Raw genomic sequence first — 16,851 nt, 5'->3', positions numbered from 1 at the left:
GAGTCCAACCAATGATCATCTATAATTCTCTGGCGCAGATCGGATAAATCACGCGACTGCAGCGCCTCGTGCGTGTGTTAAACAGTGGTCGAACGCGCGTGCGGTTCGTGGCACGCGCGCCTAGTATCCACACGGGCTTGAGAAAAGTGCACGCGATCGTGCGCCAAGTAATCACGAAGCCGGACGCATCTGCACAAATTCTCGTATCGCTTGCAAAACGCTGGTCCGTTACTTGCCCTTCAATCGTGCGGTATAAATGTTGAGAAGCCGCCATTAATCATTGTTCTATCTGCTTTCGGGAAAAGATTCTCTGCTTAGCGAATCATGGTACCATTCACATTTTGCTATGAACAAAGTTGTCATATAACGCCATGAAGCGATGTGCAGGGTACGTAATACGTGTGAGTGTGTGTGTGTGTGGGGCAGTGGCGTAGCCAGACCTCCAATGTAGGGGGGCTCGATACGAAACCCCCCCCACACACACACACACTGATCCTGGATGCGACAACACACATATACTTGTCCACACCGCAGAATGCGGTTGAAAAAAAAACCGAAAATAATTTATTTGGACGTTCACAATAGGATTACATATATAGGCTGTCATGTCCAATGAGGTGGTGTCACGAGATTGTAAGTACTTTGAGAAGTTCATACTTTGAAAACCATTCACGAGTGCTGCTTAGATAGCCGTCATGAACTGCAAGAACTTTCGCGATCGTCACACTGGTCCCCCCCCCCCCCCCCCATATATTATTTTCTTCTCGGATTTGCACGATTTGCGTGGGTCGGGACGTGGCAGGTAGGGGGGGCTCGAGCCCCCCCTAGCCCCCCCGTGGCTACGCCACTGGTGTGTGTGTGGGGGGGGGGGGGGGGTAGGGTTGCGAAAAAGTTATCCAGCTCGACAAGGAAGAAAGCGGCCTAGAGTTATAAACATTTGTTGCAGTTCGTCATGTTCACCCCGAGGTTTAACGCACTTGGCGCATCGTTCCTGAAGATTATTTAGCGATTGAAAAAAGAAATCCGACGTCTGCTCTTCAAAATATGAATGCGCTGCTCCTATCATCTGCTGCTCCTGTGAGAATCTCTAACCTTTCAAACTGCTTTATTTTTAAGATTGAAAACAAAAAATTGTCCGATGGGGCGAGATCCGGCAAGTACTGCGGACGTTCAATGTATTCAAATCGCTAGTCCTTCAGAACCCGCATTTTCTTTCCTGCTTTGTAGGCCGCTATGCATTGTCCTGCAAAAGGAAAACGCTGTAGCTTCCTGCGGCGTTTTCCTTTCAAAACCTCCTTTAACCGGCACAGCAAGCTACAGTAGTATGCTGCATTAACTGTTTCACCCTTCTGGAGATAGTAAATCTTCAAAACAACTTCCCTATCCCAGAAAACCGTCGCCATAACCTTTCGCGCTGATCGTTGAGTCTTGAATTTCTTCGGCCTTGGAGAACCCGAGTACGCCATCCAGTGGACTTTTGCCTCAGGATCACAGCGATACAACCACGTTTCATTAACTGTAACACGTCGCTCAAGAAAGTGTCACTAGAGCGCTCAAAATGCTGCACAATCGACCGGCGTTGCTTGTCATCGCCATTCAAAACATTACGATACTTAACTGGCGCTCTTTGGTCTCTTGCGCCATAAAACATTCAACTACACACACACTTGCTGAAAGATGCTCAGCCAAATGCGTTCGCTGAGCATGCCTAAGGTCTCCGCAACTGTTTTAGTCGAGATTCGCTGATCCGCCCAAATAAGGTCATGGACACAGTCAACAATTTAGTTGTATAGAATTATAGTTACCCCGATATAGTTACTTGATACATGCCGCCGAATACCTTCTTAAAGGGACTGTGAAATTTCTCGAACATCCCAGGATTTTTTTGCTGAAAACCGTTCATCCCGTCGTGAAACTTGCACACGTTTAGTTTTTTCCCGATTTTTTTTTTTTCCGATTAGGCGTGTCATTTTTAACCACTCGCTGTTGAAATCTCCTCCGGATGGACCTCTCATCCACGATCCTCCTTCCTAATACCTTGGGATGGGCGCGAAAACAGAGGAGGACAAAGTGGGAGCACAAGGCACAAGAGCGCCTACCAACGTTTTAATGACACCGAAGTACATTGGGAATCTGAGAAGGTTTCACTTTTTTCGTGACTCATCTAATCAGTCAACGATACAAGTAGGTTTCTTTTTAATATTACATCGGGAGCGCCCCCTTTGTGAATGCCTCAAGTGTTTTATCTCCTTTGTAGTTAGGGCGATAGATGGTGTGCTTATACACACCTATCCCCTAATTTATCAATTTCATCTGCTTCCACAATATCAGGTGTCAGCCATTTTGTTTTTCTTTGTCGGTAACTTTGTACTTCTGAAACACGGGTAGACATTTACATATCTTACGATGAACAGCCATCTAACCTTCTGTTTCTCCTTCCACATTCCGACGGAGCCCATTTAATTAGTCGTTTACTGTATACACCGACCGGTTTGTCCCATGTTGTACCTACCACAGGAAAGGGGGTCGGGGTCCTGTAAACAACGTCATCATTATATTTAGCATGCTGGTTTTTTAGTGTTTATGGCATGTACGTCCAGGTCAGGGATGGGCAGTATTTAAATACACTGTAATTAAAATACTTTTTAAAATGATAATACATGCATTTATATTTTGTATTTAAACACAGACTTGAAAAAATGTATTTATAATTATATTCAAATACCAGTTTTCGGGTATTTATTCTTGTAAGTACTTTATAAATACTCTTAAATATAGAATATATACTGCCTCATATCTTAAAGTTACTTTGCATTTGACCTTTCGGGAAGAAGGACGAGTTTGGGGCGCAATTATGCTGGGCTTGCGCTAGCATGCGCATGCGAAAAATCATTTTAGATGGCGAGTTTTTCACTGTTGTTGCGGACAACGGCGCGACTACCCGATTACATTGTTCTATGAAGCATCTTCATCAAATTTAGTACAAGCATTTGATCATCGGCACATGTGGAGAACAGGTTCTCCTTTACGAATCTGATTGTACGGCCGAACAGAAGATGCCTAAAAGATGCACTCGTCGGGAAACTTCTAATATTCAAATCGCCATGATAATCTACCAAATATAGGCTATTGTTCCTTGCTGATTTGTTGTTATGATCATCGTTATTTCTGTAATTCCAGATCACATCTTCCTCACAGTATTTATGGCAGTAGTTACGATATTACGTTTCTTTCTTTTTCCAATCCAATCCCAGTTACGATATTTAAATACTGCACTTATATTTACATACTCATGTTGAAAACTATTTATGACGAAAGTACTTAAATACCACTTTCAACAAAGTATTTTGTATTTATATTTAAATACTCAAAAAATGTATTTATGCCCATCCCTTGTCCAGGTCTTGTGTCTTGTTGACATAGTTCTCTAAAGTTATTTTAGTGCTTTGCTTTTAGTGATGGACTCATGCTTTTCATTTATGTTAGGCTGAAAAAATTACCTTCATAATAACACGTTCTCCGATTTTGTTGATGTAGTGAAAAACAGTCGTATTATGCATATAGGGGGTGACTGCCAAATGACACTGGAAAAACTTGACAACCGTCCATTCAGCTTCTGCAAGATTCGTGGACCTTGGCTCAGCCCTCAACAACAAGACATGGCAATGAAAGCCTTCTGTGCATTCTTGAAAAATAGCTACTAAAGAACAAAAAGTTGTAAATAAGACACGATAGTACATGTGATGCTCACTACGGAGTGTCACGTACGATAGTAAAAACTCACAAGAAATGGAACTCACAAAACTCACAAGAAATGGAGCTGCAGGCGCCCCTTTGGGCAGCCACAAAGTTCCAACTCCCGCCGAGTTAGCTAAGAAGAAGAAGACTGCCAAATCGGAGTTCCTGTTGTCCGCCACACCTTGCGGACTGCTTCGTTGCCTGTGTAGCCTACTGAGCAAAGACTGCGCCACTGCTGTAAGAACAAGTACACGATACACCGCCTTACCCAGTTTTTCTACCTGCCACCTAAACCTGAGTTATACCTTATGGGGCCACGATTTGCGCAGAGAACTGAGGAAGCATGTATTAATAATACCGCCTGATTAATTTCGAGTGGGAAGAAGAATAAAAGCGTACTCCTCTCGCGCAATAAAATCAGCAAGTGCCTTTATCGTGAAAATCATATCTTAGAGAAACTAATCGATCCTTTATCTGCAAGTTGAGTCTTCCTTCATCCTCTCCTGTTCCTCCTCGCATCCCTTGACTACGAGTGGTCCTAGGGGACTACTTGCGTTGTATTTGCACACGGCAGTGTAAGTTGGTCGACCCATCTGTGAGTACTGCAGTGAGCGAAGGGTAACGGCACTGCATCATGTCTAGCGCAGGTTGTTTCAACACGACCCCTATTTAGCATTGTTCATCACCTTATCATCAGGACATATCCCATCCTGTCTATTGTGCCTTGGTGTAGTGGGCCGCTCCTCATGTGGCGAATTTCCCCATTCATTATCATTAATTTATCTGTTGTTGTTGTTAGGAGCGATGTATTGCCTTAAAACGGCTGTCTTTCAAATTCAAAATTCGTGTACAGTAGCTTCGTCCGTTTTATCTCAGAGTGAAACAGAAATTACAGGGCAATCTCATTCCTCGTACGGAAATTAAGAGTCCACTCAGAACGATCTTTAAAATCCATCAGCGATGAAATCAACGAGATCATTCCAACACAATTGTGCCTCGAATGAATACCCAGTTCCAAATTGAATTCTGCTGATCTTATGCGTCAGGCAAAATGCACGCGAGGCAATAATACTTCTAAAGCAGAATTTTCAATAAACGCTGCCGTCCGCAAATCGTTTTCGAGAGAAAGCCCGCGGTTCCTTCCAAATGAGCTTTCCGGGAGCGGCTAATTATTGAGAAACAGAATATCTAAGCATTCATCGCAGGCGAAAAGCACGCTAAATAATTATTTATTCATTTCGGAATGCCCCATTTTTTTCCTTAAGGAATAACCAAGCCGACCGTAGTCGGGCTCGCCTCTGTTTTCATACCACTACGCATAGGAGTCTCAGGAGGCTCAGCTGTCTGCGCAGCTACCAAGTTTCCCTTTCTCCCCATTGCCCGTGGAGCTACCTCATTGGTCGCTTTTCGAAATAAGGGGTTAACATTTCCAGGTTGAGATACACGTGGTTTCTTCTGTGGACGCGTGCCGGTCGACGAATACCTCCTTGTGAGTGGACAGACAGTTCGTCACGTGGTTTCTCCAAACTTCACCCCCTCCCCTGTCTGTGTGCATACAGGTCATAGCGTTCTCGTATAAACATATTCAACCATGATTCTTTGTGACCGATTAATCCTGCCAAAGGCATTATAGATTTAAAGAAAAAAAAAGAACACGGAAAAAACACTAGCGTTAAAATAGCTGTGCACATCTGGTACTCGCAGCTGAAATACAGCGCCGACTGTGTCGCTACGGATCGTGGGTAGACTTTAACACTATTCTCTCTCTGCGCTTGGGAGCTCTTAACATATAATATGTTAATATTTAGAAGTTATCTCTTACAAATGCATTGCAACTCGAATCTTGTTCAGATGTTTAGGAATCTTTCAATCTTTTTGGAACGAGTCCGTATTGCAAGTACAAAAAAAAAACAAGAACCTTCACGAAGAACCGTCCTCTGTGGAGGCACCCTGGCGAAACGCCTGGCGTCTTGTCCTTTCCACTCCTGCCACCTGCATCACCACACCTCACCTGATACCCAACGCCGTATCAAGCCAACCTCGCAGCGCACCATCTTCCGTGACTCACCGCGCCGCGATGTCTGGGACACACGGCGCACCTATATATTGTCACGAAGCGAAATGGGTCGGCGAGTCGTCGAATAAACAGCGAACGGTATATATTAGACTACTTGGTAGCAAAACACAAGAGTGATAGCTCTCTGAACACAACTGAGTCCAAAGAATGAATGCTCCAGCTTGGAGCGCACAAGCATTTAAGCGTCGCCACGAAAAGTCTAGAAACAGCACGTGCGTTTGCCAGAGTGCAGGCGATGTGTCTTGAAGCTTCTTGCTTCTTCTTCAGCATGCGCCGGGATGAGATGTACCGTTTCGTGCCTACCCTGGAAGTTTCGCGAGGATGATTCGTGGCAATATGCTATCCGATGCTTAAATCCGCATATACATTAATAATAATAATAATAATTGGGGTTTACGTCGCGAGACAACTGAGAAATCCGCATATACAGCTCTCGCCGTAAAATACACGCGGCCATTCTTACTAAACCCTGACGCAACATAAGAGCTACAGTCATAGAGGATATTCCCGCCAGCGGACAAGCGGACGAGTCCGCACATTGAGAGAGGGACATACGAGAAGATGCTGACGACAGGCAGATAAGGAAGCAGATTCACAGGCCTTATTAACGTAACTATTTTACGTGGTTGCTTATAATTTTTTTTTTTTGCAACATCATACATATACAAAAAACAATTTGAAACATGCGGGAGCACTACGTTCTGAATCGGAGGCGTCATGCGCACCCATAAGCCAATCACGAATGTCTTTAGATTTGTGGGCGGAATTGACCTGTAAAAGTTAACCTGTCCCGAAGTATAGTAGGTATACCAGTCTTCATATATTTGAATGATGGTGGTGATGGTGGTGGTGATGGTAGTAGTGCTGAAAGAGCTCGCCGTTGTCGGCCTAACAAAGGGGGACAACGCCACGACTAACGCTCTGGGGGTAATGTGCATCCTGGGCCGACTTCTAAGGGGAGTGCGCCGATATATTCGAACAGTAAAACTATATCAATCAACCGATTGATCATTCGAACGTTTAGTTTCACCGGAACATTTTCGTTAGATTTAGCTGGGAGAGAAAGCAAAGCCACCGCGCTATTCGAAACTACGTGCCGCTATAAGCCACTGCGTACATTCAAAACTTTCTACCTCGAAGAAAAGCACAACGCAGAGTGGCTGTCTACTAGCGCCACGGAAGGGAAAAGAAACGGCAATTCAAATTAGAGAGGAGGAAATCATAATGAAATTCATCCGCAAACGGACGCATAACGCTACTTACTGCAGAGAAACGCACGGGAGTTCTTAAAACTACGGCGATGTCCGTCTCATCTTTTTTGTTTAATGCCTAAATAAATATTAATGATGCTCCCGAATTAAGTGGGCGCGCAGCGCTTAAAAAATTAAGCGCATTTCATGGGCAGCAATTTTTTTTGCGAGTAAAAAAAAAAAACGGGAATCTCGTCGGGAGGGTCCGTGGAGGACAATTAATCACCCCAGCACAGATTATATGCTGTTATACGGCGAAAGGATGTCTTAAAAATGAAATATAGCGCGGAGTACGCATATCCATGCAAGTATGTGCACGAGGCTGCTATGCGTATATAAACTTAAACAGATTTCGAGTAACTTCTTTATTTTTTATTTTTCCTTTTTTTAAATCTCGTTCTAAAATGCAATAATATGCATCACGTCGACTGTACGGTGTGCCGTGAGGTTGTTTCGTTTTTCGTGCGTTTGATTTCGTTTTTATTCAGAATTTAGGCTTACGTTTACTTGCATCCAGATTGCAATAAACCTGCATTTACGCTATAATGTTTACCCTGTCGCGTTCCCCTGGCTCATACGTTTTCTAGTGACAACAGACCCGCTGGTTCTCGAGGTTCGACGATCTTTCAAATTTGCTGGGCAGATTCGCAATGGTTCGTTGACTTGACATTTCTAAACAGAAGTTAAAAACACTGTTACTTCTTTAAAATCGAATGTTATGAATGTGTACCACGCGCAGGAAAACTTAAAAGACGTTCGTGTGGTGGTGGTGGTGGTGATAGGGCTTGCCGTTGTCGGCCTCACGTATGTGGGCAACGTCACGACTCACGCCCTGGGGAAATGTGCGTCCTGGGCCGACTTCTAAGGGAACTGTGCCGACATATGTCTGAAAGCGTCTGAGGAAAACCCAGGAAAAACCCCAGACAGCACAGCCGGCACCGGGATTCGAACCCGGGTACCTCCCAGTCTCGACGTGACATGTTCGTGTAACGTCGTCGTTCTGCTGCACCAAAAGAGCCAGTTACGTTGGTGCCCCAAACAGCTATTTTCAACGTTTTTTGTCTGGCCTGCACAAGCTCAAATACGTACTCTTTGACTTACTAAATAAACCTGCGGCGTCGTGTTATTTGTTACAGTACATGTTGCCAATGCATGGCAACTTCTTCAGTTATAGAACATTACACAAAGACGGTACGCGAAACAAGGAGTTTACATTGAACACAGATGTACAATGCAAGCGAGCTGGTGTATACTTGACATTGGCAACATGCCGCTGAGCTTGGGGGAAGGACGAAAGACAGAACAACACAAAAACGAACAGCACAAGACTATAGGCTCAGGCTTTGTCAGTCAGACTTGTACGTATTTGGAGTATTGTATTTAAAATACTGTATTTTAAATACAATTTGTGGTATTTTGGTACTCTACTCAATACTTTTTGTTTTGTGTATTTGTACTCTATTTAAAATACATTTTATGGTATTTTCTACTCAATACTCTAATTACATATTTTGGATCTCCCTCTCAAACTTTCTGTGTCTTGTCCTTCCATTATCTTGCTTGTTTAGTGGAAATTCCCTGAGTCCCTCGGACTGGACCCGGACATTGGCCCTTCTTGGTAGTCTCCATTTAGAGACCTTGCCCCTTTTTCTTTTCGTTCCTTTTCTTTCTTGGAATAGCAAGCTGGCAATAGCCTGGCTGACATTTCCGTTTTCCTTTTTTCACTCTATTAAACATATCCCCCCCTCCCTTGCCCCGTGTGTACTAATCCTTGGCGAGTGAGGTTTTTTTAATATGTGTGCCCTGACGTGGTGACGCCGAATTCTGACCTCGCCCAGCAGGCACCTGCTAGAAGTTTGCTTTGTTCTGGGTCACATATACATAGTGGAGTTATGTGGTATCTCTTTGTCATCTTTTTGGGACATATGTTTAGATGACTCCTATCACACAGCGGCAGCTTGCGTAGTGCGCGGGGTTTAGGTGATTCATGTCACATAGCGGCGACTAGCCGCATTGACGAGTGACCGGTGACTTTTTGCGTTCAAGGATAAATAGTATCTTAATTGTATTTCAAATACTTTTTTAAGTATATTGTACTCTATCTTAATTACATTCTAACGTTAGTATTTATTATGTTATCTTAAATACATTTTTGAGTATCTTGTACATGTCTGCTTTGTCTTGCTTGAGCTTTGTCTTGTGCTGTTCGTTTTTGTGTTTTGCCTTTTGTCCTTCCCCCAAGCGCAGGGACATGTTGCCAACGTCAAGGAGTTGCGCGTCTGCAACTCTGGAGAGCAACGTCTGCACCCGACTGCTCCTTTCAATTATGAAACATATGCTTCCGGATTCGAGATAGACAAACTTGCGCAATGCAGCCGAACTTTCGAACTTTTTGAGCGGTCGAACTTTTTCGAATATCGCGAACTTTTTCGACTTCGAAACGCGACACCTTCCTCGCATCAGCACTTATTTTGATGTTGTATTCATTGTTTCATTATTTTATACCGTGCGGTACAGCGGCCTGTACTGTGGTGCCTGTTCCGAAGAAATATGATTTTCACCTTAGTGGTTCTTGAATAACCTACAGGCAAATGATTTGTTCGAGATGTGCGCATGCTTAAAATAGGACGCAGGTTTTAATGTGTAAACATCATTAAAGATGGGACTTTTCCATTCGTATTGCTTTGAGATTAAAGGGGGCAATCCAGACACTTGTGGTCAGCAATTTTGCCGTCTGCCGTGAAATGGAAGAACTTTGATGGCAGAAGGTTTCATGTAACGACGATGGGACGTCTTGCACATGGTCGCTATCTCTCTTTGTAGTCTCATTTGTCTGAGTGCCCCAACGTCTTCACGACAAAATAGGGATCAGCGTCAAGGACGTCGTACAGTTTTCGTAACTAAAAAGGAAAATAGGGGTAGGGATGGGGAAAGATGATGGTGATACACGAGAGGAAGAGGAGAGGCGTGCAGTCCCTTTTGTTCTGGGGTTAGCGGGCGTTCACACGGGCCAACTTTCTGCACCAACTCCAAAGTTGGTCCCAGTCGGCCGACACCACCAACCATGGCCAACTCCAGCTGCTAGGAATCGGTCGTCGAGAGAAACCTTCGGAGAGTTGATGGTGTTCTAACCAATCAACGTGAGGAACATTGCCACGTGACCCTCGAGGGCGTCAAGTGCTTTCGTTCCTGCCGTACTCGCTGCATGTGTTCAAATCCTACAGGGGTACTTGGGATTTCTTTCTTTTTTTTTTTGTTTTTTTACTAGCGCCTTATAAGCATATCAATAGGCATTTTTTGATACAGAGGTAATCTTCTGGTGGAATAAGATGACTTCGGTTTGATTAATGACAGTTGAAAAAAAAAAAAAGCCACCAGCTGTTGGATTTGAACCCATACACCCCGATTGCCGAAAGGTTGCTTGTCGGTGGAGTTACCGAGTTGGTACGTGTAAACACGGAGACGTTACCTTCTTCGTCATAAGATGTTGGTTCGATTTGGTGCAGAAAGTTGGCCCGTGTGAACGCACCCTTAGGGTAGGCCTGAAGAGCTATATTCAGCACAGAAAACATGAGCATCCCTGAGTAGCCTTCTTCGGGATCTGGTAGTGCCAGTACAATTGGTGAGGTTAGCCCACGGCTGGTGCAGTCAGCTGCTTCAGAACGAACACGCACACATGAACATATCTTTCTTTTTACACATATTTTCTTGATATCGGTGTAGTTGCCCCCGACTGCCGTGACTAGCTTTTCATTTCTCCGTCTCCTTTTACATTTGCAACAAGAGGCAGAGGAAATATTGATAGGAGAATGAAAAAAAAAAAGAAGAAACATTGTTTCTGCTAACTTGCCACTCTACCTGATGGTCGATGACGATCCACGCTGGAAACGTAGGTTATCAATGCCTCCGCAACTTTTCCGATACAACAACAGTCACTTGGAGCGTTCAGGAAAGTGTCCCCTCTACGGAGCAAGAAAGAAAGAGTGCATTCGCGTAAGTGAGAAGGCGTTTGTGTAGGTGGGGCTGGTGGCTTGGCGGGTTTCCCCGGATGGCGGTTATAGTCAGCTGCATCTGTCCCACGCTCCTGTGCTGTCTGAATGAATGGAAGTGAAAAGGAAAATGGGGAGGGCAGATGCCATAGTTTGCTAGTGAAGCAATGAAACAGGAAAGACTGTACTCACAAACGCGTGCACTAAGGGAAAATAGTACGCAAATTGATTGCGGTTGGTATCTGTGTGCCGCTACGCGCGGTTCGCTATAGCAGAAATTGACACCAAATACCATTACATAACCATTTAGTGTTACGTTCGATAAGGAACTAGATTTAGCAGGGTGTAGCAGCATGTGGTAGCAAGATGTAGTGGCGACGGCGACTTTCAGCGTTGGTTTCACGGTTCCCGGTCTATACTGGCAAAGAAGCGTGTGCCTACTCATGTCCAAACGCAACACACTAATCAAATAATTAACTAATCAGACAGACAGACTGATGAACTAATCAACTAACTAACGAAAGTCACGCGGTAGTCTATACGGACGGGCTCGGTTCGCAATGTACTGCACGATTAGCGTGTTCCTTCGCCGTATAGTCGCACCTGCTACTGAATGCGGTGCCCGTTTGTCCCATGCGACATCGTCGACACTATATTTGAGTTATACGTTATGCTTCTCGCAGTGTAATTCTACCGCAAAGAGCGCCGCGCCCGCATACCAATTGGAATTACAGCAGTAATACAAGTTAATACATGTACAAATATCTAAAAGTGGTAAGACAACAAGGTACTATATGATATACATTGCTTATGAGAATGGAGATATATGCATATGTACAATTCATTACACAAGTATCATAAGTTTGAAAATATGAATAAGTTGAATAATCAATCGAATAAAGAGCTCTTAATGACCGACATGAAAGAAACTCAACTTGGATGTTATTACTAGCGTGCGAATTTATAAGTACTCGTAGTTCGTGCGCATAGTTTGTGCGTAGTTTGTGTATTTTATTTTAAAAAATCTATGAGAGCAGCATAGATGTCGTTTTTTGCGGTTGAGTTATACGGGCAAGCGGACATAATCTCGAAGACAGTCTGGAACTACAAGGTGACTAATTACCTAAAATACACTTGAACTGGGGGATTTGGGGTGAAAGCGAGATAGCAGAATTGGAGACAACCCTCGTTGAAAGCCATTCTGTTTTTCAAATATCCTGAAGCCAGCACGTACCTTGAAATATCCATCGCTGAACTTTGCTACGCAAATGAGCCGAAACCCAGGCCGCGCCGATCGGGAGGAAGCGCTCATTGCGCTCATTCCGCGTCAGATTGCCACGTGCTCTGGAGCGGGTTTACCTCGAAATAAAGCGATCGAAATCCCCGCTGCAAAATAAACTACTGGAAATAAGTGTTATTTGACCATAAAATGCACAGTCGCGCGGGGAACTGCCAACAGCGAACTTCGACTAATCTGGACATATAAAATGCAAACACCGCACCTGGACTAACCTAATAATAAACTAACCAACGTGGTGTTCCCTCGTGTCTGCCCTGCTAGGCCTAACGGCCGCTAAAATTCGATTTTCGTTCGCTAACACCACTTGGACAGACATCGAAAACCCGTCAATTTGGGTGGTTTACTATTGATACCGTGCTTCTAAACTGGCATGTATACCGTGCTTTTAAACACGGCATACCATGGAGGAGGAGGAGGGGGAGGAGGAGGAGTGTCGTTGGGAGGAACCCGAGAGGTCTGCCTGCCTTGATTAGGCGGCATGTTTCTCGGGAAGGGAAAGGTGGTGGAGAGGAGGAGAGGAAAGGGTGAAGTGGAAGACCGAGCGGAATCCGCTCGGGGGGAGGATAGTTGCGTCCATGGGCCGACTTCAGTGGAACTGCGCCGGCATACGCCTATTACACATCTGAGGGAAACCCAGGAAAAACCCCAGACGGCACAGCCGGCCCGCGGATTCGAACCGCGGACCTCCCAGTCTCCAAGCGCACGCGTTACCGCTGCGCCACCGGAGCTGGTACGGCATACCATCTTACAAGGCAATCGAGCATTCTGTTTGATCTTCTTTATTTCGAGAACGGGAATTTCCAGATCGGGGATTTCGCAACCGGGAATATCGAGGTCCACACTTTTGGGGCAATTGAGGTGATTTGAGTAGGTGATGACCTGCTGGCCAAATCAACCGCTCTGTCGGCGGAGGTCATGGGCTTCTGAGACGCGCGAACGAATAAGATGAGTCCATGCGACAGGACGACGCGGGCAGGTAACGTGCAGCGCGCACGCGAGGCTTCTGTTCCACACACCCAGCCGCCGGCTCTAAAGCGAAACGCACCGCCTCCAAAATAATGTCGCCACCGGCGCGCGTACGCTAACGATCTCTGATTGGCTGCGCAATATATGTATAAATATTTGGATGCTCATTGGTCTAAAAAACTGGCGTCAGTTTCTTTCGCGCTGATTGGGCGAGAGTCATTTGACTTAGGAGCGAGCATCCGAACGCGCGAACCGCTCAACGGAAGCAGTCGAACGGAGGAGAAAGAAAAACGACAGAGGAGACATCGCGTCTGTCCGGCCACGCGTGTTCTCTCGGACTGCAACCGTTGTGCACGCAGATGCTAGGGGGTAGTTTTAGAGCTTTGAATGCTTTAGACTTAGATTGTGGCGAACTGCTAATGTGAGAACGGAATGGCACATCAACCTCATCATCACAACAGCGGGAAGACGAACATGACATGGAATCCCTGCACCATCAAAGGACGCAGAAATCGTCAGAGAGGAAGACTGCACTCATTCCGACGTACTGCAGGTGAATGGCAAGTTTGATTACTTTTTTGTGACTGAAGGAAGTAATGCAGGTTTATCACGTTAAGTGTATTACGTACAACATTTACGAGTCACTCAGTACGTTAGCGGCGTTTCATTGTGCAGTGCATTGCCGTAACTTGTACGTTTCTGATATGCCGTTAATCAAATTATGTGTGGTTATGCTAGTTGCCCCTCATGCGCGTCGCAGCCGTTCATTCACTCTGATCTACGAACATTCGTGACAAATGCCTTGGTGTTCAAATACGAAATCAAGATTGATTGCCTATCATAGGAGTGATTTTCGTGCAGAATTACGGATCATCAATATATTTTTTTGTTTTTAGTTATCCCGCAGCCATCGGCAACAACGACGCACATAGCTCAGCATTGGCTTTTGAACTGCCCTTCGATGTCGAAGCACCTAAAGCTCCAGTGAAGCCTGTTACAAGACGTAAAAAGATATGTACTGTAGCTTTTTGGAGGCAGTTCCCGAGGACAAATAAAGTTGATTTGTCATACACCATCGCTTTTTGATTGTTTGCTTTGGGACAGCATGATCGTTGCTCTACAGCAAGACAGCAAGCGCCGAAGACAAACAACAAACGGACGAGGCTGGGGTGGTAGGGGGGACGAGAGGAGAGACGAAAAACCCGAGGAGAGAAGGGGAAGGAGGTTGGGAGAGGAGGTCGGTCTGCGCATGCGCACTGGGCCCCAGCTTTTTTCCCGCGCTGGCCAGCGGAGACGCTGTGAGTGGCTCTTGGGGATCACGTGGTTTGGGCGCCCGCCATTTTCCCTGGACCATTGCGTAAACGGCAGCTTCCGGCGGATGACACACCTTTCAAGAAGCATCCCATAATCAGCTCGTGAGCCGAGAAGAAAGAAACACGCCACAAGCACACAGCCACGAACAAAGGCACAAGGAGTTGCTGATGTCACGCAGGGATCGTGCTGACCGTCCGCGGCTGCTTTCTCATATTTGCAAACATAGGCGCCGACTACGGGGGGGCGCCGCCTCCCCCGGGAAGTCCCGCTAAGAGACTGACAACTCCCGCTGCTCCATTTCATTGACCATATTCATTATATTGCGCGCATTTCGGGTCAAACACCGAGGATTCAATGCATTTTGCTCCTTTTGCACTCAGTTTTCAAAGGCGTAATGCCTTCAGTTGTGCACATCTTCACCGTTTACGTTCTCTCTGTTTTTTATTTTGTGTTGTTTTTTTCTGTTCTTCCTTCCTCTTATTTCTATACCAGTTCCGCATACACCATAGGATCCCGCCAGAGTGCGTGATTCTTCAGCTTTAGTTTTGTGTTCTTCATTTTTCTTTTCCTTTTCTTTCCTTTTTCTGTTTTCTTATTTGCTTTGCCTTTGTTTACTTCTCCCTTTCACTTTTTTTTTGAATAACAAGCCATCTGGCTTACCTTTCCTTTCTTTTTTTTTTCTTAATAAACATATCCCCCGCCAGAGTACTTACTTGGCGGTGCGCCCTTGCCCCCTCCGGGAAAATGAAAACTCTCCGCCTCTGTTTGCAAATATGCACAGTGCACAGCAAAGCGAAAATATTTTCTATGGTGACCACCGTTGGGCAGTTCGGAAAATAAGCATGTTAAATATCACCTCGTTGCTCATTTAAGAAGGACAAATAAGGGGCTTCCGGAACAATCGGTCCCGGAAAATGTGGTCCCGGAAAAAATGGTCCCAGGATCGTCGTTGCGGACAGCCAATGAAACGGATCATATATAGCCGACCAAGAGATATCATTCGCCCTCTCCTGGTGTGTTGAAATTGGGAGACATGGGCACTTTTAATTCACACCGATGTTAATGCACAATAAAAGCTGCATGCCATTCAATGAAGAACATAAAAGCGGTTATGTTTCTCAAATGCTAGCGAACTAGTGCAACGAATAATATCGCTATTATGTTACTCATTGAATTGCATGCAGATTTTGTTACCAATTAACACGTAAAATATATATATATATATATGTCTCCCAATGTCAACAAATTTGGAGAGCGAGTGCTAACACTCTGTCGGCTGTGATGTGTTTCATCAGCTATGCGCAACCACGCCCCTGTATTGGGCGCCCAGGAGCGTGCGGGACTAGCCGGACCATTGCGGGACCATTTTGTCCGCTCACACAACCAGGGACCATCTTTTCCGGGACCAAATTATCCGGGAACATTTTGTATACAAATAAAAACAAATAAATATATGGGAACAAATAAATGTATGCAATCCACGTGTACACGTCGTATGAATAAACGTAACAATTGATGTTAATGTATACACGATCCTGCTTGTAGTTGACATAATAGGATGCGCAGCACGTAAATGTCCAAATATACACACAAGTAAGTTTACTAGGCGACCAGGAAACTTATTTATTTCGAGACCGCGGAAATTGAGACCGGGGATTTCGCAACCGCGAATATCGAAGTCCTCCCTTCCCAAGTTGCTCTATACAGTCTCCTACATCCGCAGGAACTTCTACCTGTGTCGCCCCTGTTACAAGTGATATCCTGGAATTGTATATTGTCACAGTGTAAATGATGGACGCGACATAATATTCCGCCGGATACCCAACCACTGCTATATACTTGGGCATGACGAAGCCGGCGCTGTTGCGCGCAGAGCACGTCAGAAACGATCCCCCCCTCCCCCCCACAAATATGAAGTCCGACGCAAGATGCATGCTGTCCTTTCTGCTAAGCGACAATGGCTTTCCAGCAACGTTCAATCGCTTCTCCACCAGGTTGACCCATCGTTAGCATCTATACCACACCGCCATCGTTTCCGGAGAAGTTCCCACGTTGTCCGCTCGCCTGAATTTTGTCCTACACACACATCACATCACACCACACCATCACCACATATACTTAGGAAGGTGGAATGCGTAGATCTGTAAAGGGCACAGAACATATCAGTTAGCACTTATCATTCAACACGTACAAGCCCTGTGGAGCCGTTTGTGGAGC

Source organism: Ornithodoros turicata, unplaced genomic scaffold (genome assembly GCF_037126465.1).
Source record: "Ornithodoros turicata isolate Travis unplaced genomic scaffold, ASM3712646v1 ctg00000746.1, whole genome shotgun sequence".
NCBI lineage: Eukaryota > Metazoa > Arthropoda > Arachnida > Ixodida > Argasidae > Ornithodoros > Ornithodoros turicata.
Note: the sequence above shows the minus strand (reverse complement) of the source record.